Here is a 17387-nt window from a genome sequence, read left to right as displayed (position 1 = left end):
AAAAAGCTGAATGTTGTCATTCCAGCCCCAGGCTGAAACACATTATCGCCTTTGTCAAGTGGCCGATCAGGGGACAGTGGGCTTAGGCGCGTGCACTGGTCTCCCCCGTCTTTCTTTTTTTTCCTCTATTTACCGAAACGCAGATTCCCGGTCGGAATGTTATCGCTTTTTTACGAGATAAATTGCATGAAAATTGATTTTAAACAGCGGTTGACATGCTTCGAAGTACGGTAATGGAATATTTAGAATTTTTTTGCCACGAAATGCGCCATGCTCGTAACCCTGATTTACCATTTCGGATAGTGTCTAGAACGTACGAACAAAACGCAGCTGTTTGGATATAACGATGGATTATTTGGGACCAAACCAACATTTGTTATTGAAGTGGAAGGCCTGGGAGTGCATTCTGACGAAGAACAGCAAAGGTAATAACATTTTTGTTATAGTAAATCTGATTTTGGTGAAGGCTAAACTTGCTGGGTGTCTAAATAGCTAGCCCGTGATGGCTGGGCTATGTACTTAGAATATTGCAAAATGTGCTTTCACCAAAAAGCTATTTTAAAATCGGACATATCGAGTTCATAGAGGAGTTCTGTATCTATAATTCTTAAAATAATTGTTATGCTTTTTGTGAACGTTTATCGTGAGTAATTTAGTAAATTGTTAGTAAATTCCCCGGAAGTTTGCGGGGGGTATGCTAGTTCTGAACGTCACATGCTAATGTAAAAAGCTGTTTTTTTATATAAATATGAACTTGATTGAACAAAACATGCATGTATTGTATAACATAATGTCCTAGGTGTGTCATCTGATGAAGATCATCAAAGGTTAGTGCTGCATTTAGCTGTGGTTTGGGTTTATGTGACATTATATTCTATCTTGAAAAATGGGTGTCTGATTATTTCTGGCTGGGTACTCTGCTGACATAATCTAATGTTTTTCTTTCGTTGTAAAGCCTTTTTGAAATCGGACAGTGTGGTTAGATAAAGGAGAGTCTTGTCTTTAAAATGGTGTAAAATAGTTATATGTTTGAGAAATTGAAGTAATAGCATTTTTAAGGTATTTGAATATCGCGCCACGGGATTAGACTGGCTGTTGCGTAGGTGGGACGATTTGGTGCCACCTACCCTAGAGAGGTTAAGCGGACTGAACGCTGCACTCCCTTTTCTCTTCACTTGTCAAGTCAAACACAATGCAAGCTATCATGCTATCACGTTAGTTCCACCGGGCTGTAATGTTATTGAACTATTACTGAAATGATGTGCCTCCTTATCTTGCCCCTAAAATCTGAGAGTTAAAAATGGGTACTAAAACAAGTTCATATGAAAAAGTTAAATATCTTGAATAACACATTTATGTCTTTCGGGATCAGTTCGTATCCACGTCATCAGTGAAAGAAAGTCTTGGGAACAGGCTCTGGACTACTGCAAGAATAACTACCATGGACTGCTGCATATTGAGACAGAAGAAGACCTGGGGGCGATCAAGCAGAAGTTCAATGGAACTGATTTTACTGGTCCTCTGTGGGTGGGTCTGAGACAGAGCCGTCTCTTTGGGTTCTGGGTCTGGACCAATGGGCTGCCAGTGGGGTGGAGTAACTGGGAGGGAGACAGACAGCCTGAACAGCCTCGGTCCAACCATTGTGGTGCCATGGCAATGAAGGAGGGATACAAGTGGAGTGATCAGGATTGTCTGTCCAATCACTACTTTATTTGTGAAGGATAATTTATAGAAATTTCCCCGTTGTTAATTTAATTAACTGTCTTTACCATTCCTCACATTTTGATTGATATCTGTTTTTTTAGGTAATTTCTGATTGAAATCACATTTAAAAGTCTTTTTTTATGTTGAACCTTTCAGCATGCAATGCAATGTACAATACACCGTGTCATTGATATAACTTGTTCTCAAAAATCTTTGAGTAAAATTGTGTGATATTTCAGATATTTTAAACATTTAAAACAATAAAATGTAAATAATTATGTCATGTGGTTAAAATATGATATTCTCTTGTCAAAACATGTTTGCCATTAAGTAAACTCGTTTATCCTAGATTTACCCATAGTCATCCCTATTGTAACTATGGGTTAATGTAAATAATACTCTAGATGGTCTAAATACCATTATATTTAATTAATAGTATCATGCATGTTAACGATGACTAATGTGGCGGATGAATCAGAATTAGTTGGGTAACATGGAGAATTAAGATGTTTTATTTGCAAACATTGTCTTCATATTTGAATGTGTCTTTACCTACCATGTGAAGGGATGGCGTGATTAATGGGGAACCAATTAATCGTCTCCACAATGTCTGTGCGCAAGTCACTCCCCTCAGTGAGCTTGTCCAGGAGTGGGAACAAGAGATGTCTTACTGAGGATGGGCCTCTATGAGATAGCACTGACAGAGGAGATTTATGGTGTATTTTGATAAGAACGCCTAAAAAGCATTCCAGAGGACATGCGCTAATAGTTCTGTTCTATACCGTACCAATGAGGGATGGTTCTAGGGAGACCAGACACTGGTCTATATAATGACTCTGTGGATATAGCAGTTGCTGTCTGCTGTGTTTTATAGATATCTTTTCATACAAAACTTAATCTTGTGACCCATTCTATGTATCTGTGGTTCGTCATGTACGTTGAGAGGGGTGGACCTTGAGTATAAAAGCTCTTTGTATTGAAGGTGTAGTCACCTTATCAATGGCATCATTGAAGGTCAAGTGCTTTTGCAAAAGTATCTTAATAATTAAAGATGTAGTTAACTCGGACTGGTGTGTTTGAAACTCTCCTCATTTGGTAATGCAGAAATTAGCTACCACACTAAGGAAATAAAAATGATAGTAAAGTAATATATTTTATATAATGGATATTGTAGGAATAATGGAAATACTGAGATTGTTTTTCTATTGTATCTCTTCTCCCAATTTCTGTTCCCAACTTGAAAAAAATAAACAAAACATAAGAGATGTTTTTGTCTTCTATTAAACAGACATAAACACAGTAGATGTTGCAACAAGATGTCCATATGAGTAACTCCAGGACATAACATGGATGGATGAGTGTATGCCACCATCTTGCCTATTTCAAGTTCTCTCACTGATTGAGACAGGTGGGTGTCCATCCCCAAGTGCCACATGTCTGGATGACAGACACCTGCCTCGATCAATGAGAGAAGACTTGAAATACAGTAGACACAGATGGCAGCGTACACATTGTTGGATTACTTCATGGAGCAAAAAATATAAATGTATTTTAATAATGGAGCTTTTTCTAAATTCAAACGGACCCCCTACAAGTGGACGCAGACATTTTATGAGACTGCAGTATCAAATAACCTTCCAAACTGGGATCAACAGGCCCTTAGTAGGAAAGGGCATTTATACTAAATAAAGAATATGCAACAATTTCAAAGATTTTACTGAGTTACAGTTCATATAAGGAAATCAGTCAATTGAAACAAATTCATTAGGCCCTAATCTATGGATTTCACATGACTGGGCAGGGGTGCAGCCATAGGTGGGCCTTGGAAGGTATAGGCCCTCCACTTGGCAGCCAGGCCAATCCACTAATGAGCCAGACACAGCCAATCAGAATGAGTTTTTCCCCACAAATGTGCTTAATTACAGACAAAAATACTTCTCAGTACCCACCCTGAGACGATCCCGCAGGTGCAGGTGCCGCATGTGGAGGGCCTGGGCTGTCGTAGCTACACAAGGTACTAGCTTGTGTGGCCAAGATAAAGCAAAGCAGTGCGACAAATCAACAACACAGAGTTACACATAGGATAAACAAATGTACAGTCAATAACACACTAGAATAATCTATGTACAGTCCGTGCAAATGTAGTAAGATTAGGGAGGTAAGGCTATAAATAGGCTATAGTGGCAAAAATAATTACAATTTAGCATTAACACTGGAGTGATAGACATGCATATGATGTTTTGCAAGTAGAGACACTGGGGGTGCAAAAGAGCACATCAAATAAATAACAATATGGCGATGAGGTAGTTGGGTGAGTTATTTATAGATGGGCTGTGTACAGGTGCAGTGATTGGTAAGCTGCTCTGACAGCTGATGCTTAAAGTTAGTGAGGGAGATATAAGTCTCCTGCTTCAGTGATTTTTGCAATTAGTTCCAGTCATTGGTAGCAGAGAACTGGAAGGAAAGGCAACCAAAATAGGTGTTGGCTTTGGGGATGACCAGTGAAATATACCTGCTGGAGCGCGTGATACGGGTGGGTGTTGCTATGGTGACCAGTGAGCTGAGATAAGGAGGGGCTGTCAGGGAACTAAAAGCAGCAGGAGGGGTGAAGTCAGGTGCAGGAGACCAAGGTCCGTGAACACACTTTTTTTAATAGGCAACAGTCCAAAATGCCAACCACATGTAAGGCAGGGCAAAAATAAATACCAACACAGTAAGAGCCCGAAAACCGAGTAGGGGCGCAGCCCAGAAAATCTCATAGCCTTAATACACAAAATGCAGAGGGAATGCCTAAAACCCCAACCTAACCAAAGTAGACAAAAACAATCCTGCACAATACCAAAACCTAAACAGAGAGACTAAATAACCCCCCCACTAACGATCTAACACAATACAGGTGCACACATAAACCAGACCTCACCAAAAGAAAGTGAAAAGAGGATCGGTGGCAGCTAGCCTGTTAGGGCTAGGGGGCAGTATTGACACGGCCGGATAAAAAACGTACCCGATTTAATCTGGTTACTACTCCTGCCCAGTAACTAGAATATGCATATAATTATAGGCTTTGGATAGAAAACACCCTAAAGTTTCTAAAACTGTTTGAATGGTGTCTGTGAGTATAACAGAACTCATATGGCAGGCCAAAACCTGAGAAGATTCCATGCAGGAAGTGGCCTGTCTGAGAAATTGTGTTTCATCTTGGCTCTTTTTATTGAAGACTGAGGATCTTTGCAATAACGTGACACTTCCTACGGCTCCCATAGGCTCTCAGAGCCCGGGAAAAAGCTGAACGATATCGAGGCAGCCTCTGGCTGAAACACATTATCGCTTTTGGCAAGTGGCCGATCAGAGTGCTATGGGCTTAGGCGCGTGCCCGAGTCGACCGAATGCTTTATTTTCTTTCGTCTGTTTACCTAAACACAGATTCCCGGTCGGAATATTATCGCTTTTTTATGAGAAAAATGGCATAAAAATGTATTTTAAACAGCGGTTGACATGCTTCGAAGTACGGTAATGGAATATTTAGAATTTTTTGGTCACGAATTGCGCAATGCTCGTCACCCTTATTTACCCTTTCGGATAGTGTCTTGAACGCACGAACAAAACGCCGCTGTTTGGATATAACTGTGGATTATTTTGAACCAAACCAACATTTGTTATTGAAGTAGAAGTCCTGGGAGTGCATTCTGACGAAGACAGCAAAGGTAATAACATTTTTCTTATAGTAAATGTGACTTTGCTGAGTGCTAAACTTGCTGGGTGTCTAAATAGCTAGCCCTGTGATGCCGGGCTATCTACTGAGAATATTGCAAAATGTGCTTTCACCGAAAAGCTATTTTAAAATCGGACATATCGAGTGTATAGAGGAGTTCTGTATCTATAATTCTTAAAATAATTGTTACGCTTTTTGTGAACGTTTATCGTGAGTAATTTAGTAAATTCCCTGGCAGTGTTCGGTGGGAATGCTAGTCACATGCTAATGTAAAAAGCTGGTTTTTGATATAAATATGAACTTGATTGAACAAAACATGCATGTATTGTATAACATAATGTCCTAGGGTTGTCATCTGATGAAGATCATCAAAGGTTAGTGCTACATTTAGCTGTGGTTTGGGTTTATGTGACATTATATGCTAGCTTGAAAAATGGGTGTCTGATTATTTCTGGCTGGGTACTCTGCTGACATAATCTAATGTTTTGCTTTCGTTGTAAAGCCTTTTTGAAATCGGACAGTGTGGTTAGATTAACGAGAGTCTTGTCTTTAAAATGGTGTAAAATAGTCATATATTTGAAAAATTGAAGTTTTTGCATTTTTGAGGTTTTTTGAATAATGCGCCACGGGATTACACTGGCTGTTACGTAGGTGGGACGATTTGGTGCCACCTACCCTAGAGAGGCTAGTAGGCCGGCGACGACTACCGCCGAGCGCCGCCCGAACGAGGAGAGGCGCCACCTTCAGTCGACGTTGTGACAGGGGCTTTACCTAGCAAAGACTTATAAATTACCTGGAGCCAGTGGGTTTGGAAACGAATATGTCGTGAGGGCCAGCCAACAAGAGCATACAGGTCGCAGTGGTAGGTAGTATATGGGGCTTTGGTGACAAAACGGATGACACTGTGATATACTACATCCAATTTGCTGAGTAGAGTGTTGGAGGCTATTTTGTAAATGACATCGCCGAAGTCAAGGATCGGTAGGATAATCACATTTACGGGGGTATGTTTTGCAGGATGAGTGAAGGAGCCTTTGTTGTGAAATAGCTCAGTTGGTAGCTCAGTTGGTAGAGCATGGTGTTTGCAACGCCAGGGTTCTGGGTTTGATTCCCATGGGGGGCCAGCACAGAAAAAAATGTATGAAATGTATGAAATTGTATGAAATGTATGCATTCACTACTGTAAGTTGCTCTGGATAAGAGCGTCTGCTAAATGACTAAAATGTAATGAAATAGGATGCCGATTCTTGATTTAATTTTGGATTGGAGATGCTTAATGTGAGTCTGGAAGAAGAGTTTACAGTCTAACCAGACACCTAGGTAGTTGTCCACATAATCTAAGTCAGAACCATCCAGAGTAGTGATGCTAGTCGGGCGGTTGGGAGCGAGCAGCAATCGGTTGAAGAGCATGCATTTAGTTTAACTAGATTTAAGAGCAGTTGGAGGCCACAGAAGGAGTGTTGTACGGCATTGAAGCTCATTTGGAGGTTTGTTAACACAGTGTCCAAAGAAGGGCCAGAAGTATACAGAATGGTGTCGTCTGCGTAGAGGTGGATCAGAGGATCACCAGCAGCAAGAGCGACATCATTGATATATACAGAGAAAAGAGTCGGCCCGAGAATTGAACCCTGTGGCACCCCCATAGTGACAGTCAAGGGTTCGGACAACAGGCCCTCCAATTTGACACACTGAGCTCTATCTGAGAAGTAGTTGGTGACCCAGGCGAGGCAGTCATTTGAGAAACCAAGGCTATTGAGTCTGCCGATAAGAATGCGGTGATTGACAGAGTCGAAAGCCTTGGCCAGGTCGATGAAGACGGCTGCACAGTACTGTCTTTTATCAATGGAAGTTTTGATATCGTTTAGGACATTGTGCATGGCTGATGTGCACCCATGACCAGCTTGGAAACCATATTGTGTAGTGGAGAAGGTACGGTGGCATTCGAAATGGTCGTCGATCTGTTTGTTAACTTGGCTTTTGAATACTTTAGAAAGGCAGGGCAGGATGGATATAGGTCTGTAACAGTTTGGGTCTAGACTGTCTCCCCCTTTGAAGAGGGTGATGACCGCGGCAGCTTTCCAATCTTTAGGGATCTCAGACGATACGAAAGAGAGGTTTAACAGGCTAGTAATACGGGTTGCAACAATTTCTGCGGATAATTTTAGAAAGACAGTGTCCAGATTGTCTAGCCCAGCTGATTTGTAAGGGTCCAGATTTTGCAGCTCTTTCAGAACATCAGCTGTCTGGATTTGGGAGAAAGAGAAGCGGGGCTACATGACGATGCAAATTTCTGTTTGAAAAAGCTAGACTTTGCTTTTCTAACTGACTGTGTATATTGGTTCCTGACTTCCCTGAAAAGTTGCATATCGTGGGGCTTTTCGATGCTAATGCAGTACGCCACAGGATGTTTTTGTGCTGGTCAAGGGCAGTCAAGTCTGGAGTGAACCAAGGGCTATATCTGTTCTTAGTTTGAAATTATTTTAATGGGGCATGCTTATTTAAGATGGTGAGGAAAGCACTTTTAAAGAATAACCAGACATCATCTACTGACAGGATGAGGTCAATATCCTTCCAGTATACCCGGGCCAGGTCAATTAGAAAGGCCTGCTCGCTGAAGTGTTTTGGGCAGCGATTGACAGTGATGAGGGGTGGTCGTTTGACCGCGGACCCATTACGGACGCAGGCAATGAGGCAGTGATCGCTGAGATCCTGGTTGAAGACAGCAGAGGTGTATTTAGAGGGCAAGTTGGTCAGGATGATATCTATGAGGGTGCCCATGTTTACGGATTTAGGGTTGTACCTAGTCGGTTCTTTGATGATTTGTGTGAGATTGAGGGCATCTAGCTTCAATTGTAGGACGGCTGGGGTGTTTAGGTCAGCTAACAGTACGAACTCTGAAGATAGATGAGGGGTAATCAGTTCACATATGGTGTCCAGGGCACAGTTGGGGGCTGAGGGGGGTCTATAAGAAGCGGCAACAGTGAGAGACTTATTTCTGGAAAGATGGATTTTTAAAAGTAGAATCTCTAACTGTTTGGGCACAGACTGGATAGTGTGACAGAACTTTGCAGGCTCTCTCTACAGTAGATTGCTACTCCGCCCCCTTTGGAAGTTCTATCTTGATGGAAAATGTTGTAGTTGGGGATGGAAATGTCAGAATTTCTGGTGGTCTTCCTAAGCCAGGATTCAGACACGGCTAGGACATCAGGGTTGGCGGAGTGTGCTAAAGCAGTGAGTAAAACAAACTTAGGGAGGAGGCTTCTGATGTTAACATGCATGAAACCAAGGTTTTTACGGTTACAGAAGTCAACAAATGAGAACACCTGGGGAATAGGTGTAGTACTGGGGGCTACAGGGCCTGGGTTAACCTCTACATCACCAGAGGAACAGAGGAGGAGCATGATAAGGGTACGGCTAAATGCTATAAGAACTGGATGTCTAGTGTGTTGGGAACAGATAATAAAAGGAGCAGATTTCTGGGCGTGGTAGATTCAGGTCATAATGTACAGACAAGGGTATGGTAGGATGTGAGTACAGTGGGGGTAAACCTAGGCATTGAGTGACGATAAGAGAGGTTGCATCTCTGGAGGCACCAGTTAAGCCAGGTGAGGTCTCAGCATGTGTGGGGCGTGGGACAAAAGAGCTATGTAAGGCATGTTGGGCAGGACTGGGGGCTCTGCAGTGAAATAAAACCATAAGAACTAACCAAAACAGCAGTAGACAAGGCATATTGACATTAGAGAGAGGCATAAAGCAATCACAGGTGTTGATCGGGAGAGGTAAGACAACAACGGGTAAATGGCAATGAATGGGCAGAGAGGGTCAGTTAGGTACACACAGGACCTGAGTTCGAGGCTGGGGCTGACAGATAAACAAAATTAGGTACCGTGCTAGTGAATAGTCCAGCAGGCATCAACTGTGTAGCCGAGGGACCATAGGGTCCAATGAGCAGCAATCGGTGAGTCAGTGAGCCGTTTGGTAGTCGCTACTACGCTAGGCGAGCGGGAGACACGGCGTTCAGAAGACTAGCGGGCCAGGGAGAGCAGATGGCTCCTTGGCGACATCGCAACGGAAAAGCCTGTTGAAACCACATCGGACAATTACGTCAGCAGACCAGTCCTGATGGAGCGGTGGGGCTCCATGTCGACAATAAAGGGTCCAGGCCAGTTGGCAAAAGAGGTATTGTAGCCCAAGAATTAGCTGGTATACTTCGTCGGCTAGCCGGGAGATGGGCCAAGCTCAAGGCAAGCTCAAGGCTAACTGGTGCTTGCTTCGGGACAGAGGACTTAGCCACTCGGTTACAGCTAGCTAGCTGCGATGATCCGGTGTAATGGTCCAGAGCTTGCGGCAGGAATCCAGTGATGTGGTAGAGAAAAGCAGTCCGATGTGCTCTGGGTTGATATCGCGCTGTGCAGACTGGCAGGTATTGACCGAGCTAAAGCTGGCTGATATCTGAGCTAAAGGTGATGACCGCTAGCCGTGGCTAACAATGTCTAATAGCTAGTAGCTAGTTAGCTGGCTAGCTTCTAATGGAGGTTCCAGTTATAATATATAAAAATAGCAGATCCGTACCACATTGGGTTAGATGGGTTGCAGGAAAGTATATTTATTTGGTAGGTGGAAAGTGAGATGAAAATATATATGAAAAAATGAAGAAACAGACTAATATTTACACAGGACAAGACAAACACACATCCGACTGTTACGCCATCTTGGAACTGAAGATGTGTAATGATCATACTGTTTAATTAGCTTCTTGATATGCCACACCAGTCAGGTTGATGGATTATCTTGGCAAAGCAGGAGGATGTAAATACATTTGTGGAGAACAATTGAGAGAAATAAGCTTTTTGTGCGTCTGCAAAATGTCTTAGATTTTTAATTTCAGCTCATGGGACCAGCACTTTATGTTTATATTTTGTTCAGTTCAGCATGTTAGCATTAACTTATACCAGTAAGACTCTCGATAGAGACACCACAGAACATAAATGTACCTCATGGTTAGGTAGTTAATTCCAAATAGTTTCAGGTACCAGTCTCTGACCCCATACACACTCAGTTTGTGCAACTGATTTAGAAGACATTTGACACAAATCTTCTGATACAACAGATAGTTTGTCTGCACAAAAATATTTCCACAACGGTCCCACAGGCACCGCAAAATGGTTGTGTAATCATTTTTGTGCAGACAAACTATGTTGTATCACAAACATGTCTGTTGCAACTTGTATCACAAGTGTTTTGTCAAATCTGTTGTACATCAGTTGTAAAATCTGAGTGTGTTGCCTATGTCTATAGATGTATGTTTTCTATATAGATGGGTTGGCTGACAACATCAAGAACATGATGCTCATGTATCGATGAGCCAGAAGGCCACGTGGTGTTATGATTCTGAATGGTCAGATAGCTAGCAACAAAGCAAGAAGCTGCCTTGTATTTCATTTCAGCTCATTGTATCTTGTTATTGATACATGTCTTGTATTGAGGTGTTTTGACTCATGTCATTTCTATGCTACAGTGGCTACAATTCGTTAGCTAGGTGACCAACAACTGAAATTATGTATTTGAGACCCAACAAGTGCTCATTGTGCAAACTTCTTTGTCTTCAATAAACTTTTGGGGATGAAATAAAGATTACGTGTTGTCAACAATCTAAACCAATCCTGTCTGTTTTGCACAATACCTGCTCACGTCATTTTTTTTGCTAAACAACCAACCTGTCTATCAGATACAATAACTTTAAAGACATGCTCCGGTACTTTGGTGATTAAGAAAGTATTTTATAACCTTCCAACTTTGGGCTTGATGTGTCAAGAAAGCAGCTTGGAATCGAATAAAGCACTGGAACCACAGCCAAATCTGTGAGATCTCGCATTTTGCAACACACAGTTTGAAAAAGCATGTGATCAAACTAAGCTTCTGACATCATTGATGACATAGACACTTGAGGAGCTCATACTCTTGTCATAACTCTCATGTGACGATCTGAAGGATCAGGTTACAGTGGGTCCGTTCTACAGCGTGCTCTCTCTCGTAGACGGGGAGAGCGGGAAGTCGGCTGTTTTATGGTCGGTCATAAAATACGCTGCCCCTATGCTCTGTAGTGTTTGAGATTGGAATGTAAACTGTGGAACACAGAGAGACCCTTGGACATCAAAAGTTAGAATAATTAAAAAATATTTATATTTTTGAGAATGTGGAAGTGGTCCTTATAGACACTTAATGTACAGTCACGATGAAGTTGTTTCATGTGGTGACCTCATGAAAGACAGGAAACGCACATTACTGTGTCTCTGTTTGTGTACACTTTTCAATGATCAGATTTACATCTAGATGTTGGATGAAATGAATGAGTAAATATGAAACTATTTGTGAAAATATGTAATGTGATGTTAGCCTTCTAAATGAGAGTATGGATTTTCATATAAAGTTGATCTAGTCAGAAGCTACACCCCCGTGAGCCAGACAGTACATCAGGTATCATGAAACCTTCCTTTTCTACTCCAGAGTATAAAACCACCCGTGAGAAATGTACATTTCATGCCAAAGAGACCCACGGTAAGATGGACAACTCAAATGGTTAAGAAGACTAGAAAACATGCAGCTGACACTAAGTGTGAAATGGTTAACAACTAACAAATGTAGGACACGGAGACCATGTAGCGTTGCCTACACGGCTGGAAATGGTTAAACTCTGAGACTATCGATCACTACAGAATGAGAGCAAATCCTAGACGTAGAATTACTTGTCTGCAGCTGGAAATTATGTTAAGTCTAGAACAAGAATAGTGACAACCGCGGAAGCATCTATTCTATGCAACGACCATCCGTACGCCTGACGTACACATTACAACAGACACTATCCAGAGCCGCTGAGAAAGCGACAACTACGAAAGACATTGTGACTTCTAGGGATGTTAAAGACTCTCTGATGAACTGACTCTCCAGCAGACGGACCGGTGATTCCAACAGAGAGACAACAATGACATATGGGCGTAAATATATACATTGCAATTGTTTTCGAATGAGCGGCCGTTCATGTGCAAAGGATTAGCATTTCAATTAATATAATTATCAACTGTGTAGTGAATCCATTTTGTCTTTCTCGCTCTTTTCCTGTCCCCACCCCTTTCCATTGACTACCAAGCCGTCATACTGGTTTAGCCCACTAGGGACTTATCAATGGATTGTGTTAGTAACCAATAACTATATTGTTTGTTTATGTAATTCTGTGATTTGTTTAGTAAGTTAGTAAATAAATAATTAAGCCAATTTGTATATCGTTCATTCATTATGGAAACTAGGGTGCGTACAGATATCCAAGGGTTTGTGGCATTCAGATATGAGACTGATGAGGTAATAATGATACATTAACCTGTTAGGGCTAGGGGGCAGTATTGACACGGCTGGATAAAAAACGTACCCAATTTAATCTGGTTACTACTCCTGCCCAGTAACTAGAATATGCATATAATTATTGGCTTTGGATAGAAAACACTCCAAAGTTTCTAAAACTGTTTGAATGGTGTCTGTGAGTATAACAGAACTCAAATGGCAGGTCAAAACCTGAGAAGATTCTATACAGGAAGTACCCTGTCTGACCATTTCTTGAACTTCTTTGCAATCTCTATCAATTACAGGGGATCTCTGCTCTTACGTGACACTTTTTACGGCTCACATGGTCTCTCAGAAGGCGGCAAAATGCTGAATCGTGGCTTTGCAGGCTCTGGCTGAAACAAAGTAGCGCGTTTGGGTAGTGGCTGGTTACAGTACTGTGAGACTCAGGCTCGTGCCCGCGTCGACCGAAAGCTTTCTTTTCCTTTGTCTGTTTACCTAAAAGGATATTCCCGGTCGGAATATTATCGCTTTTTTACGAGAAAAATGGCATAAAAATGGATTTTAAACAGCGGTTGACATGCTTCGAAGTACGGTAATGGAATATTTAGATTTTTTTTGTCACGAATTGCGCAAAGGCGCGCGACCCTTATTTACCATTTCGGATAGTTTCTGGAACGCACGAACAAAACGCCGCTATTCAGATATAACGATGGATTATTTGGGACCAAACCAACATTTGTTATTGAAGTAGAAGTCCTGGGAGTGCATTCTGACGAAGACAACAAAGGTAAGAACATTTTTGTTATAGTAAATCTGATTTTGGTGAAGGCTAAACTTGCCGGGTGTCTAAATAGCTAGCCCGTGATGGCAGGGCTATGTACTTAGAATATTGCAAAATGTGCTTTCACCAAAAAGCTATTTTAAAATCGGACATATCGCGTGCATAGAGGAGTTCTGTATCTATAATTCTTAAAATAATTGTTATGCTTTTTGTGAACGTTTATCGTGAGTACTTTAGTAAATTGTTAGTAAATTCCGCGGAAGTTTGCGGGGGGTAAGCTAGTTCTGAACATCACATGCTAATGTAAAAAGCTGTTTTTTGATATAAATATGAACTTGATTGAACAAAACATGCATGTATTGTATAACATAATGTCCTAGGGTTGTCATCTGATGAAGATCATCAAAGGTTAGTGCTGCATTTAGCTGTCTTCTGGGTTTTTGTGACATTATATGCTAGCTTGAAAAATGGGTGTCTGATTATTTCTGGCTGGGTACTCTGCTGACATAATCTAATGTTTTGCTTTCGTTGTAAAGCCTTTTTGAAATCGGATAGTGTGGTTAGATTAACGAGAGTCTTGTCTTTAACCTGTTATGGCTAGGGGGCAGTATTTTCACAGCTGGATAAAAAACGTACCCGATTTAATCTGGTTACTACTCCTGCCCAGTAACTAGAATATGCATATAATTATTGGCTTTGGATAGAAAACACCGTAAAGTTTCTAAAACTGTTTGAATGGTGTCTGTGAGTATAACAGAACTCATATGGCAGGCAAAAACCTGAGAAGATTTCATGCAGGAAGTGGCCTGTCTGACAAGGTGTCGTTCTTCTTGTCTCTGTTTATTGAAGAGTGAGGATCTTAGCTGTCCCGTGACACTTCCTACGGCTGCCATAGGCTCTCAGAAGGCGGCAAAACGCTGAATCGTGGCTTTGCAGGCTCTGGCTGAAACAAAGTAGCGCGTTTGGGTAGTGGCTGGTTACAGTACTGTGAGACTCAGGATCGTGCCCGCGTCGACCGAAAGCTTTGTTTTCTTTCCTCTGTTTAGCTAAATGGACATTCCCGGTCGGAATATTATCGCTTTTTTACGAGAAAAAGGGCATAAAAATTGATTTTAAACAGCGGTTGACATGCTTGGAAGTACGGTAATGGAATATTTAGATTTTTTTTGTCACGAATTGCGCCATGCGCACGACCCTGATTTACCATTTCGGATAGTGTCTGGGACGCACGAACAAAACGTCGCTATTCGGATATAACGATGGATTATTTTGGACCAAACCAACATTTGTTATTGAAGTAGCAGTCCTGGGAGTGCATTCTGACGAAGACAACAAAAGGTAATCAAACTTTTGTAATAGTAAATCTGATATTGGTGAGTGCTAAACTTGCCGGGTGTCTAAATAGCTAGCCCGTGATGGCTGGGCTATGTACTTAGAATATTGCAAAATGTGCTTTCACCAAAAAGCTATTTTAAAATCGGACATATCGAGTGCATAGAGGAGTTCTGTATTGATAATTATTAATATAATTGATATGCTTTTTGTGAACATTTATCGCGAGTAATTTAGTAAATTGTTCGCAAATTCCCCGGAAGTTTGCGGGGGGTATGCTAGTTCTGAACGTCACATGCTAATGTAAAAAGCTGTTTTTTGATATAAATATGAACTTGATTGAACAAAACACACATGTATTGTATAACATAATGTCCTAGGGTTGTCATCTGATGAAGATCATCAAAGGTTAGTGCTGCATTTAGCTGTCTTCTGGGTTTTTGTGACATTATATGCTAGCTTGAAAAATGGGTGTCTGATTATTTCTGGCTGGGTACTCTGCTGACATAATCTAATGTTTTGCTTTCGTTGTAAAGCCTTTTTGAAATCGGACAGTGTGGTTAGATAAAGGAGAGTCTTGTCTTTAAAATGCTGTGAAATAGTCATATGTTTGAAAAATTGAAGTTTTTGTATTTTTGAGGAATTTGTAATTCGCGCCACGCCTATCATTGGATATTGGAGCAGGTGTTCCGCTAGCGGAACGTCTAGATGTAAGAGGTTAAATAGCTGTAAAATAGTCATATTGAAGTAATAGGATTTTTAAGGTAATTGAAAATCGCGCCACTGGATTACACTGGCTGTTACGTAGGTGGGACGAATTCGTCCCGCCTAGCCCAGAGAGGTTAATAGAAGACTAATCGATAAGATGTGAAAATATCTGAGTAGTCAATTCGGGAAATAGACTCTATAAACATTTTTCCCGTGGTGCCCTGACTTCCTGGTTAATTAAAGTTTACATAATTAGTTTAAAACCTCTCTAGGGTAGGGGGCAGTATTTTGACATCCGGATGAAAAGCGTGCCCAAAGTAAACTGCGTGTTACTCAGGCCCAGAAGCTAGAATATGCATATAATTGGTAGATTTAGATAGAAAACACTCTAAAGTTTCCAAAACTGTTAACATGATGTCTGTGAGTATAACAGAACTGATATGGCAGGCGGAAACCTGAGGAAAATCCATCCAGGAAGTGCCATTATTTTGAAATGGGTGTTTTTCCATTGAAAGCCTATCCACCATATAAAGGGATATGACCCAGATTACATTCACTATGGCTTCCACTAGATGTCAACAGTCTTTAGACATTGTTTCAGGCTTTTATTCTGAAAAATGAGGGAGAATGACCACTTTGAGTGAGTGGAGAGTGGAAAGTCCCAGAGCAGTTTGATATGCGCAACCAAGAGTGCGCCGTTCGTTCTTTTTCCTTTCTAATGAAAACGGTATTGTCCGGTTGAAATATTATTGATTATTTACAGTAAATACAACCTGAGGATTGATTATAAACATCTTTTGACATGTTTCTATGAACTTTACAGGTACTATTTGGATTTTTCGTCTGCCTGTTGTGACCGCATTTTGAGCCAATGGATTACTGAACAAAATGCGCCAACAAAACGGAGGTTTTTGGACATAAAGAGGGACTTTATCGAACAAAACAAACATTTATTGTGTAACATGGAGTCTTGTGAGTGCAAACATATGAAGATCATCAATGGTAAGTGATTCATTTTATCGCTATACAGGAAAATGCCTGTATGCTTTTGTGTGCTGGGCACTGTCCTCAGATAATCGCATTGTATGCTTTCGCCGTAAAGCCTTTTTGAAATCTGACACAGCAGCTGGATTAACAAAAAGTTAATCTTTAAGCCGATGTATAACACTTGTATGTTTTATAAATTTTTATTATGAGCATTTCTGTTTTTGAATTTGGCGCTCTGCAATTTCACCGGATGTAGGCCAGGTGGGACGCTAGCGTAATATCTGCTAATTGCAGATAGAGAATTGATTTGATAAAATAACAGTCTTCACATTTAATGATAGTCACAGACACTACACTCTTATGTAAGTCTGACAAAAGACACAGAAGTGTCAGTGCTAAACTTGAACATGTGATGACAATACAACATAACATGAACCGGAATTAACTTTACTCTCATGGGTGGCCAAAAATATCTAATTGAAAGCCAAGCCTCCACCAAGCCACAACTCCAGTCTTCTGATCTGACCCGGTGGGTCATAGCTCAATAACCCAGCATTAATACCCCAACAACCCAACTAAGAGACCCAACTGAATGGGTCAAAATAACCAATGTGTGTTCTGTCCAATATTTACCCTAATTATGCTGTTTTAAACCCAGCATTTTTTAGAGTGTGGTATGAGGCTCAGAGTTACTGCAGAGAGAAGTAAACTGACCTGGTCAGCATCAGGAACAATGGACAAAAGGAGGCTGTGAAGAAGGGAGGCATGATCACCACCACTCATTTCTGGATCGGTTTTCTGTATGATGACTGGGAGTGGTCTGAT

Source organism: Salmo salar, chromosome 17, assembly GCF_965601325.2.
Source record: "Salmo salar chromosome 17, fSalSal1, whole genome shotgun sequence".
Classification (NCBI taxonomy): Eukaryota; Metazoa; Chordata; class Actinopteri; order Salmoniformes; family Salmonidae; genus Salmo; species Salmo salar.
Note: the sequence above shows the minus strand (reverse complement) of the source record.